This window comes from Bos taurus, chromosome 1 (genome assembly GCF_002263795.3).
Source record: "Bos taurus isolate L1 Dominette 01449 registration number 42190680 breed Hereford chromosome 1, ARS-UCD2.0, whole genome shotgun sequence".
Lineage (NCBI taxonomy): Eukaryota > Metazoa > Chordata > Mammalia > Artiodactyla > Bovidae > Bos > Bos taurus.
The window spans coordinates 145,149,748-145,160,001 of record NC_037328.1 but is presented as its reverse complement, the minus strand read 5'-3'; the positions used below and the strand labels follow the sequence as shown (position 1 = coordinate 145,160,001).

Here is a 10,254-nt window from a genome sequence, read left to right as displayed (position 1 = left end):
GCTCTTCTCAATAAGGAGCCTTTGCAGTGTAAGTCCATGGCTCGTTAGGCCCACCCCCACCCCACCCCCCAGGAAACAGGAGTCGGGGGGTCACCTTCCTTAAAGATCTCTGTTCAAAGCCCTGGTTCCCAGGCCTTGAGGAGACATTCCTGAGTGGTGAGACAGGCCAGAGGCTTATGTAGCCATTAACATGATTTACAAACATTTGGAAATGATGCAGAAAGATGTTCTGGAAAGAGAGGGGAGGGGGGAGTCTCTTCTCTTATTTTCAAAGGGAGGAATTCTTGTCTGCCCTACTGGCTCCCGCTGGCAGACCCTCGGTGGCCCCTGGGCATCCTGGGCCCTGGGCACACAGGGAGGTCTGCAGAAGCAGCAGAGGGCAGGGCCCAGAGTCGGCTCGGGATAAGGGGCACAGCCAGCCACAGTGGGGACCCCAGCCCTGAGAGCACAGAGCCGCGTGGCTCCCGGCCCCGTCTTTGGGAGAGGTCAATAGGGACTCGTCCATGGCCGCTGTCCAGCTGCTCTCGCCAGCCCACATTCTCTTGCAGGAAGAGGACTAAGGCGCGTTCCTGGTAATAGACCAACATCCATCAAAGTCCGATTCCCCAAACCCCAGGCCTGGATGTGGGAGGGAAGTAGGGGGCCCAGCAGGCCATGACTCAGGCCCGGAGCTGGGATGAGACCTGCACAGTCGGCTCAGGACGTGGGGCAGGAGCGTCCACCCACACACTGCATGGTCAGCTGGGTTGTATCTTTTCCTGTAAAAGCTGGACATGAACTCCTAGACACAGGACGTGATGCACTCTTGTTAGGGGAAACGCTGACTGACGCCAGGCAAGATAGTAACCACTTACGTGAGCTATCTTACAACAAAATGTCCTGGTAAGGAACGTGGAACTAGCAAGCTACCACCAACTGGAAGGATTAGGGAAAAGTCAAAAGGGAAAAGAGGACTCCAGTCCAAGTGTCCTACCAACCCCCCAGAATCCTCCTCGCTGGCATCATCTTGGCTGAGGGACATGTGGACCACCAGGAAGGACTCTGAGTCAGAATGATTGGTCAGAGACAACAAGAAACTAATCCCATCACCATAAAACCTGAGACTGAGCCACGTGGCAGAGCAGTCCTCCTGGGTTCCCTTACCCTCCTGCTCTCTGCCCCTGGGTGCCTCTTCCCGATAGTCTCTCGCTGTGTCAGCACACATGTCTCCTCAGACAATTCATTTCTGAGTTTTAGACAAGAGCCCACTCTCAGGCCCTGAAAGGGTTCCCCTTTCCTGCAACCTTCTGGGATAATGAAGCCACCTGTAATACTCAAGAAACAGGTTCTATCAAGACAACTTTGCAGAACATCTACTGTAGGGACAGGGGGCTGACATCGGACTTTCTTGTTACCCCATCAGCCGATGGGCCACCCTGCATGTCTGGCCTGGGGGTCTGTATAATTTTAAAAAGAAAGGATTTTTGAGGGTTTCTGAGTTTAAAAGCAGTATGAACTCTGTGTGGGTACCTAAACGTCCTACAGGAGAGGAACAAAAATCTTTCTCCTACATTCTTAAGTTCTATTCCCAAGACCTGTGAATTAAACTGAGAAAAGCCAGATTAACAGAGGGAAAAGGTTTTTTACACACACATGACAGGGGCGTTACAGGAAATAAAACTCCAAAGGAGCAGGATTAGGGGGTGGTGGGGTGGTTACACATCGTTTTAACAAAGAGAGACACTTGTGGAGATGAGAATAGAAGAGGCGGGGGGTGTTGGCTGCGGGGGCGAGTTGTGGGGAGGAAACAGGGCTTGTTTAGTGAGGTTTGTTATACAGACTCAAGCCCAAGATTGACCTCCTGAGGACATGTTTGCATATGGAAATGATCTTCAGAAAAGGAAAGGAAGGAGCAGGCAGCAAGCCCTCCAGTGTTTGTTGTTTCTTAACTGCCTCCAGCTCAAAATAATCCTCACAGCAAAGGGGCACGTTTCCGGGTGGCATGTTCTGATTTCCTTCAATCCAAAAGTAGATCAGAGTTTTCAAGGAAAAATAAGTTCAAAGAAGCTTTGCAGAAGAAACACCTGCAGCTTCCCCCACAGGCGGCCGGTGATTTAGCAGGACCTTCTCTCTCTGCAGCCATTGCTGCCCAGGTCACCCAGGGACCTTGTGCTCTAGCCTGGTGGTCCAGGCAGCTATTCCTGTGACCTCTGGCCCTGGGTGCAGTCACCTGGCTCTCCCTCCCCCTACTCTTGGCTCAGAGAACCCAGCCCAGGTGTTTCTGCAGCCCCTCCTCTTGAACTGCACGAGGATCCTGAGGGTCCTGTGACCCGCCCCCGCCCTGCCACCCAGGCATCCACTGGGCTGCACCTGTACTGGGCAGGTTAGGTTGCCCGGCAGTTGCCTGTCAGCGGCACAGGACGTGGTGTCCTGGGGGGGCTACTGACACCCAGCAGGACCCTGTGGGGCTCCCAGTTTTGAAAGCCCCTCAGAGTCCCCTTTCTTGTTCATAGAAAAAGCCTTTAGTCTCCTAGCTATCCCTGAGTGCCAAAGAGCAGATTCAGCACTTATTAATTAGAGATGTGAGGGAAGCAGGAACAGAGAAGCAGTCAGTCCAGGGCAGTGGTGATGGCTCCAACAATGATAAAGCAGCTCCTCCTCCAGGGATGCACGCAGGAATCTGACCCCAGCTCTGAGCTGTTCTGCAGAAACCAAGACCTCCCCCGACTCCCCCCCACACAGCTTCCCCCTCTTGCTGCCCCCATGTGCCTCTCAGTTCAAATGGCCAAGAACTGGACTACACACGCTGAGTCCTGCAAGGTGGGGGGCCACGCCACTCCAGGAGCAGTGGGTGGCGCCCTCACTTGAGGGAGATGGGCAAGGGACTTCCCCCAAAGGGGTTCTGGTGCTGCTCAGTGCCCTCATCCCACTCCTAAGGGGCAGCAGACCTGTCCTGCTCTCAGGACCCTGTGGCTGTGGGCATGGGAGGCACAGCATAGCATAGCGACAATGGGGTAAATGCCAGTGCCAGAGAGAGCAGGCAGGGCGGCTTCAGGGAGGAGGTGGCCTGGGACCTGTGACCCATCTTGCTGGGCTGGGAGTCAGCAAGGTCAAGGCTGGGAGGGTCGGGCAGACCCAGACCTGTGTCCCCTACCACCATGCCCCTGAACCTCACTGTGTCCCCTCCAGTGTGACCAGATGCACTGTGGGTATCTCAGGGCACACAGGCTGCCAAGGGGCTGCTGGGACAGCAGAGAGGCCAGACCAGGCAGGGACCCCCAGGTCCTCAGCACACGCGGCCTCAGGCTCCAGCCAAGGTCCTCGGGTGGCAGGCGCAGCAGGAGGCATCACTGGGTCTCCCAGGAACCTCAGCTCCCTAGAGGGGCCTCTGACCCGGTCCAAAGTGGCCCCCATTTTCCTTTCTGTCCTAAGCAGAGGCTCCCTGTGCCCATGTTCCCTGTCACTCACAAGGATGTGGGCATGAGGACCCAGGAGGCCGGGCAGGGCTGACCTGTGTCTAGAGTCTCCCTGGGCCTCATGTGGTCACCCCTGCTCCACCCCCCACGGGTGCTCCATAAACGCAGCTGAACCCAGTGAACTTTCCAGCATCATCCCTCCACCCCCCCGCCACCAAGGGAACAAAGGCCCCACGGTTGGAACCTCGTGAAGTTCTTAGCACAGTTTAATAGTCTCCTCTCATTGGCCCCCACGCACCATCAACTGCCTCTTCCTAATCCCCCGAAGGTGAAGTTCCAATACTTTGGCCACTTGATTCGAAGAACTGACTCATTGGAAAAGACCCTGATGCTGGGAAAGATTGAAGGCAGGAGGAGAAGGGGTGAGAGGATGAGATGGTTGGATAACATCACCGACTCAATGGACATGTGTTTGAGCAAATTCCAGGAGATGGTGGAGGACAGGGAAGCCTGGCGTGCTGCAGTCCATGAGGTCACAAGGAGTTGAACACAACTTAGCAACCGAACAACAATGATCCCCTGATGGTGATGACGACTGTGAGGAGGGCCTGTTTGTTCCCTTACATTTTCTGGCTCGTGTGAGGGCAGTTGGGGGTGCAGCCTCTGCAGAAGTCAGAGCAGAAGTGGTGGGGGGAACCAGACAAGGTTTGACCACAGGTGAGGAGGGCGCTCCCCTGGGGCTGCCAGGCCACCTCTGAGCACAGCTACTGCTCCGGGCCCTTCTGTGTGGCTGTCTGCCCTCTGCTCCCAGCCTGGCTCACCTTCCCTGGGTCTGCAGAGCTGACCCGTCCCCTCAGGGCCTTTGCACAAGCCCTGCTGTGAACTCTCCAGCTCTTCATTCCTGTGCTGCCCCAGGTCCCTGAGAGCCAGGACTCCCACACGTCCTTATTGACGTTCCTTTGGGCAGCTGGATGCCTGGTGAATCAGAGCTTCAAGTCCAGGCTCTGAACTTCCCAACGTGTGGTCTCCTGGCACTTCAGTTTCTTACCCTCTTCTGGTGGGGATGATGGTAGCACTTATGCCAAGGGTGCTGTGAGCACTGAGTTAGAACCAAAACCTGCATCTACCAGAATTAAATACAGATTAGCCATGTGCTGACGCAGCCCCTCCCCCGTCCAGGAAGCCCTTGTCCAGTTCTGTGCCCATGGCCAGCCCAGCCCTGGCCAACCCAGCCCTGTCCCGAGCTGAGGAGCCTGGTGAATGGAAGAATGGCAGGTCCCATGGATTCTGACTCTGATCCGAGCAACCATCTGGGTCCTGGGACTGATTGTAAATCGGGTCCTTGCCTTGCTCAGGAGTGATGTGAAAGTGGCCCCGGGGCAGTGTTAGTCACCACTGGTCAGATCTGCGGGCAGGAGGGACCCATGGTACCCACAGCAAGGAGGTGGCTGGAGGAAGAGCAGACTGATCCTCAGGGAAGCTCACCGCCCCCTCTCTGGAGCCCCATCTGTCAGTGGACACTCGTCAGCTGAACCCCTCCTGGAGTCCTGGGCGGGTCCTCAGTGGTCATGTGTGGCTTGCCCCAGGGACAGGGCTCAGGAGCCACGGGAGCTCAGGCCAGCGCCCCCCCCACCGGATGGTCCGTGTGTGTGACCATTACACATGGGCTTCATTTACACCCATGCTGTTGTTTACATGACTGATTGAAACATTTGAAAACCGCAAGATACCAGGTGATTTGACTATTGTTTCCATATTTGACAGGAGATGAGCTGGGATTCTCAACTCCCTGCCCATAAATGCCTTGGCTGGCGAGCTCACCCCCGTCGCCCACAACATCCTCTGTGCCCAGCAAGGGACTGGCGCCTGCATCCAGTGGGCCGGCGATCTGAACTCTCGGTAGAGAAGAGTGCGTGCACCCGGAAAGCATCATTAGCTGGGAGACCAAACGCCGGAAGCTGAATGTTCATTCCTTGCAGAATAACATCTGATTGGAAAACACCCGGCTCCAGGGAGCTAAGGTCAGCTTTGAAATGTGCAGCTTCAGCGCACTCGGCAGCAAAACAGCCTCATAAACACAGAGCCAGGCCTTGCCTGCTGGGCTTATGAGCGTGTGGCCGCCTCCTTGGGAGAAACAGATTTCATCTCTGACCTAACTACTCTTTTTTTTCTTTGGTATTTATTTTGAAATCATTTCAAACTTAAAGAAAATTCACAGAAAGTTGCCAGAAGAGAGGGCCTTAATGCTGACTTGCTAATTTCCTGCATTTTATCCCATTTCCTCCAATGCTCACCCTCTGTCTGAAGTGCTTCTAGAATCAGCAGAAAGTAAGTGGGGGACCCTATGTCCACTGGCCCCGAGTACCTCAGTGTGCATCTCCTGGGAGCTCAGACTCTCCCCACAAATCCTCAGTGCAACTGTTGGGTGATGCAACATGACTGTGTTACCCATGGTCCCTGCTCACCTTCTGTCAAGGGCCCCACAGTGCTCCTTCCCATCAGGGGTGCAGTCCAGGACCTCACACTGAACTTGGACGTCACCTCCCCTCAGGCGCAGGCTCTTCCAGCCTCCCTCTGGCACCTGCTCTTGGCCAGACGTGCGATGAGGCAGTGGGCAAAGGAGGATTAATGTTTGCAGAGCCTCAGCCTAGTAACCCTGAGCTGAGAGCAGAGGGGGTTTGGGTGAAAGAGGGGCCCTGAGTAACAGAAACATTTTGCAAACCATTTGCCTCTGATTTCTCAGCCTCTGTTCTTGCATTGGCTGTAATTTCCAGTACGACACTGCATAGTGTGGTCAGAGCACTCAGTCTGGCCTGGTCCCAGACTTTAGGGCCCAGCATTTGGTACTTCACCACTGCTGCTGCTGCTAAGTCGCCTCAGTTGTGTCCAACTCTGTGCGATCCCATAGACAGCAGCCCACCAGGCTCCTCCGTCCCTGGGATTCTCCAAGCAAGAACACTGGAGTGGGTTGCCATGTCCTTCCCCAATGCATGAAAGTGAAAAGTGAAAGTGAAGTTGCTCAGTTGTGTCATACTCTTCGAGACCCCATGGACTGTGGCCTACCAGGCTCCTCCGTCCATGGGATTTTCCAGGCAAGAGTACTGGAGTGGGGTGCCATTGCCTTCTCCAGAAGAGGTCTCTAGAATTTTCCATTTTATTGTTTTCCTCTATTTCTTTACACTGATCACTGAGGAAGGCTTTCTTATCTCTCCTCGCTATTCTTTGGAACTCTGCATTCAAATAGGTGTATCTTTCCTTTCCTCCTTTGCCTTTCACTTCTTTTCTTTTCTTAGCTATTTGTAAGGCCTCCTCAGACAATCATTTTGCCTTTTTTGCATTTCTGTTTCTTGGGGAAGATTTTAATCACTGCCTCCTGTACAATGTCATGAACCTCCATCCATAGTTCTTCAGGCACTCTGTCTATCAGATCTAATCCCTTGAATCTATTTGTCACTTCTGCTGTATAATCATAAGGGATTTCATTTAGGTCATACCTGAATGGTCTAGTGGTTTTCCCTACTTCAATTTAAGTCTGAATTTGGCAATAAGGAGTTCATGATCTGAGCCACAGTGAGCTCCAGGTCTTGTTTTTGCTGACTGAATAGAGCTTCTCCATCTTCAGCTGCAAAGAATATAGTCAATCTGACTTGAGTGTTGATGATCTGGCGATGTCCATCATGTGTAGAGTGTTCTCTTGTTTTGTTGAAAGAGGGTGTTTTCATTCTCTTGGCAAAACTCTGTTAGTCTTCACCCTGCTTCATCTTGTACTCCAAGGCCAAATTTGCCTGTTATTCCAAGTATCACTTCACTTCCTACTTTGCATTCCAATTTCCTATGATGAAAAGGACATCTTTTTTTGGGTATTAGTTCTAGAAGGTCTTGTAGGTCTTCAACTTCAGCTTCTTCAGGATTACTGGTTGGGACATTGACTTGGATTACTGTGTTGTTGAAAGGCTTGCTTTGGAAAGGAACTGAGTTCATTCTGTCATCTTTGAGATTGCTCCCAAGTACTGCATTTCAGGTTCTTTTTTTGACTATGAGGTCTACTCCATTTCTTTTAAGGATTCTTGCCCACAGTAGTAGATATAATGGTCATCTGAATTAAATTCACCCTTTGCAATCCCTTTTAGTTCACTGATTCCTAAAATGTCAATGTTCACTCTTGCCATCTCCTGTTTGACCACTTCTAATTTACCTTGATTCATGGACCTAACATTCCAGGTTCCTATGTAATATTGCTCTTTACAGCATTGGACTTTACTTCCATAACAGTCATAGGTCTATTCAGGTTTTCTATTTCATTTTGTGTTAGTTTTGGTAAGCTGTATTTTTATAGAATTTGTGACACCTAAGTTGAATTTATTGACCCAAGTTAGAACCAGTAGAAAGTTGGTTGTAACATAAACTTGTTTATAAAATTTATTCATTCGCTTTTCATTAATTTGAAGGATCTGTGTTGATATCCCTTCTCTCATCCTTGATTTCTGTCTCTTCAATTTTTTAAAATAGTCTTGATAGAGAGTTATCAATTTTTAAATTTTCAAAAAATCAATTTTTTGCTGCGCTAATTTTTTGCTTGTTTTCTATTTATGATTTCTTCTATTTTTTTTTTTTTACTTTTTGTACTTAATTTGCTTGTCTTTTTCCAGTTTTCTATGGTGAAAACTTAGATAATTAAGCCTTTCTATTTGTTTATATCTAAATATCTAATATAAGCATTTAAATTCTTAAAGAGATGGAAATACCAGACCACCTGACCTGCCTCTTGAGAAATCTGTATGCAGGTCAGGAAACAACAGTTAGAACTGGACATGGAACAACAGACTGGTTCCACATAGGGAAAGGAGTACATCAAGGCTGTATATTGTCACCCTGCTTCTTTAACTTATATTCAGAGTACATCATGAGAAAGCTGGGCTGGATGAAGCACAAGCTGGAATCAAGATTGCCAGGAGAAATATCAATAACCTCAGATATGCAGATGACACACCCTTATGGCAGAAAGTGAAGAAGAACTAAAGAGCCTCTTGATGAAAGTGAAAGAAGAGAGTGAAAAAGTTGGCTTAAAACTAAACATTCAGAAAATGAAGATCATGGCATCTGATCTCATCACTTTATGGCAAATAGATGGGGAAACAATGAAACAGTGGCTTTATTTTGGGGGCTCCAAAATCCCTGCAGATGGTGACTGCAGCCATGAAATTAAAAGATGCTTGCTCCTTGGAAGAACAGTTATGACCAACCTAGACAGCATATTAAAAAGCAGAGACTTCACTTTGCCACCAAAGGTCCATCTAATCCAAGCTAAATTTTTCCAATAGTCCTATATGGATGTGAGAGCTGGCCTGTAAAGAAAGCTGAGCACCGAAGAATGGATGCTTTTGAACAGTGGTGTTGAAGACTCTTGAAAGTCCCTTGGACTGCAAGGAGATCCAACCAGTCCATCCTAAAGGAGATCAGTCCTGAGTGTTCATTGGAAGGACTGATGCTGAAGCTGAAGCTCCAATACTTTGGCCACGTTATGCGAAGAACTGACTCATTGGAAAAGACCCTGATGCTGGGAAAGATTGAAAGTGGGAGGAGAAGGGGATTACAGAGGATGAGATGGTTGGATGGCACCACCGACTCAATGGACATGAGTTTGAGTAAACTCTCGGAGTTGGTGATGGACAGGGAGGCCTGGTGTGCTGCAGTCTATGAGGTTGCAAAGAGTCAGACACAACTGAGCAATTGAACTGAACTGAAGCATTTAAAGCTATGAATTTCCCTCAAAGCACTTCTTTGGCTGCTTTCCATATGCTGTGACATGTGTACCTGTGCATACCCATATGCATATATGCATACCTGTGCATGTGTGCACGTGCGGCTGCATGTGTGCGTGTGTGTACCAGTGCACCTGTGTGCTCTTGTCTCTGTATCATTTTGCTAGAGCCACTGTAACAAAATGCTACAAATTGGGCAGCTTACATGACAGGAATTTATTTTCCCACAGCTCTGTTCCAGGCTTGTCTCAGTCTGGCAAGCCTTTGGGGTTTCTTGGCTTGTGGGAACATCATCTTGGTCTCTGTCTTCATCTTCACATGACGTTCTCCCAGGTGCCTATCTCTGTCCTTTATCAAAGAATGCAAATCTCTCCTTTATCTAAGGACATAATCATATTGGATTAGGGTCCACCCTCATGACCTCATCTTAAATTATCTCTGTATGGGCTGATTTATGCCCTCTTACGTTCATATGTTAAAGTTCTGACCCCTCATCACCTCATAATGTGACCTCATTTGAAGACAGAGTCTTAAAGAATGTAATTAGGGTAAAATATAAAGAAGGAAATGGCAACGCACTCCAGTATTCCTGCCTGGGAAATCCTATGAACAAGGGAGCCTGATGGGCTATAGTCTAGGGAGTCACAGAAGAGTCAGACACAACTGAGCGACTAAACAACAGCAACAGAAGGTAAAAAGTGGTCACTGGGGTGACCCTGATCCTACACGAACGGCGTCCTGGTGAGGACGGTTGAGACGCCTGGTGAGGTGTCCGTGAGGCAGGCGATGAGGACACAGACATGCTGAGGAGTGACCCTGTGAGGACAGAGGGAGAGGCGGCCAGCCGCACACCCAGGAGAGCAGCCTCAGGAGGGACCAGCCCCGTGACTCCTGGATCTCAGACCTAAGCCTCCAGGGCTGCGAGAGAATAATGTGTGCCGTTTAAATCCCATTCTGTGGTATCTGTTACGGCCACCTAAGCTGGGACACCCTGTGAAGACCCTGTCTCCACGGAAGGTCATCCTCTGAAATGTTGGGGGTCAGGACTTTGATATGTAAGCTGTGGGGGCACAGTTCGGCTCGTGACAGCATGTATA

At 50.2% G+C, this 10,254-nt stretch overlaps 1 long non-coding RNA gene across 1 annotated transcript; it reads left to right on the top strand.

The window, feature by feature from the left end:
- The first annotated feature begins 57 nt into the window (after positions 1–57).
- LOC112448009 (uncharacterized) lies at positions 58–5,616 on the top strand. The gene is made up of 2 exons (XR_009495648.1): positions 58–4,112; positions 5,160–5,616. It is a non-coding gene; the product is annotated as an uncharacterized lncRNA (long non-coding RNA).
- The last annotated feature ends 4,638 nt before the right edge of the window (positions 5,617–10,254 follow it).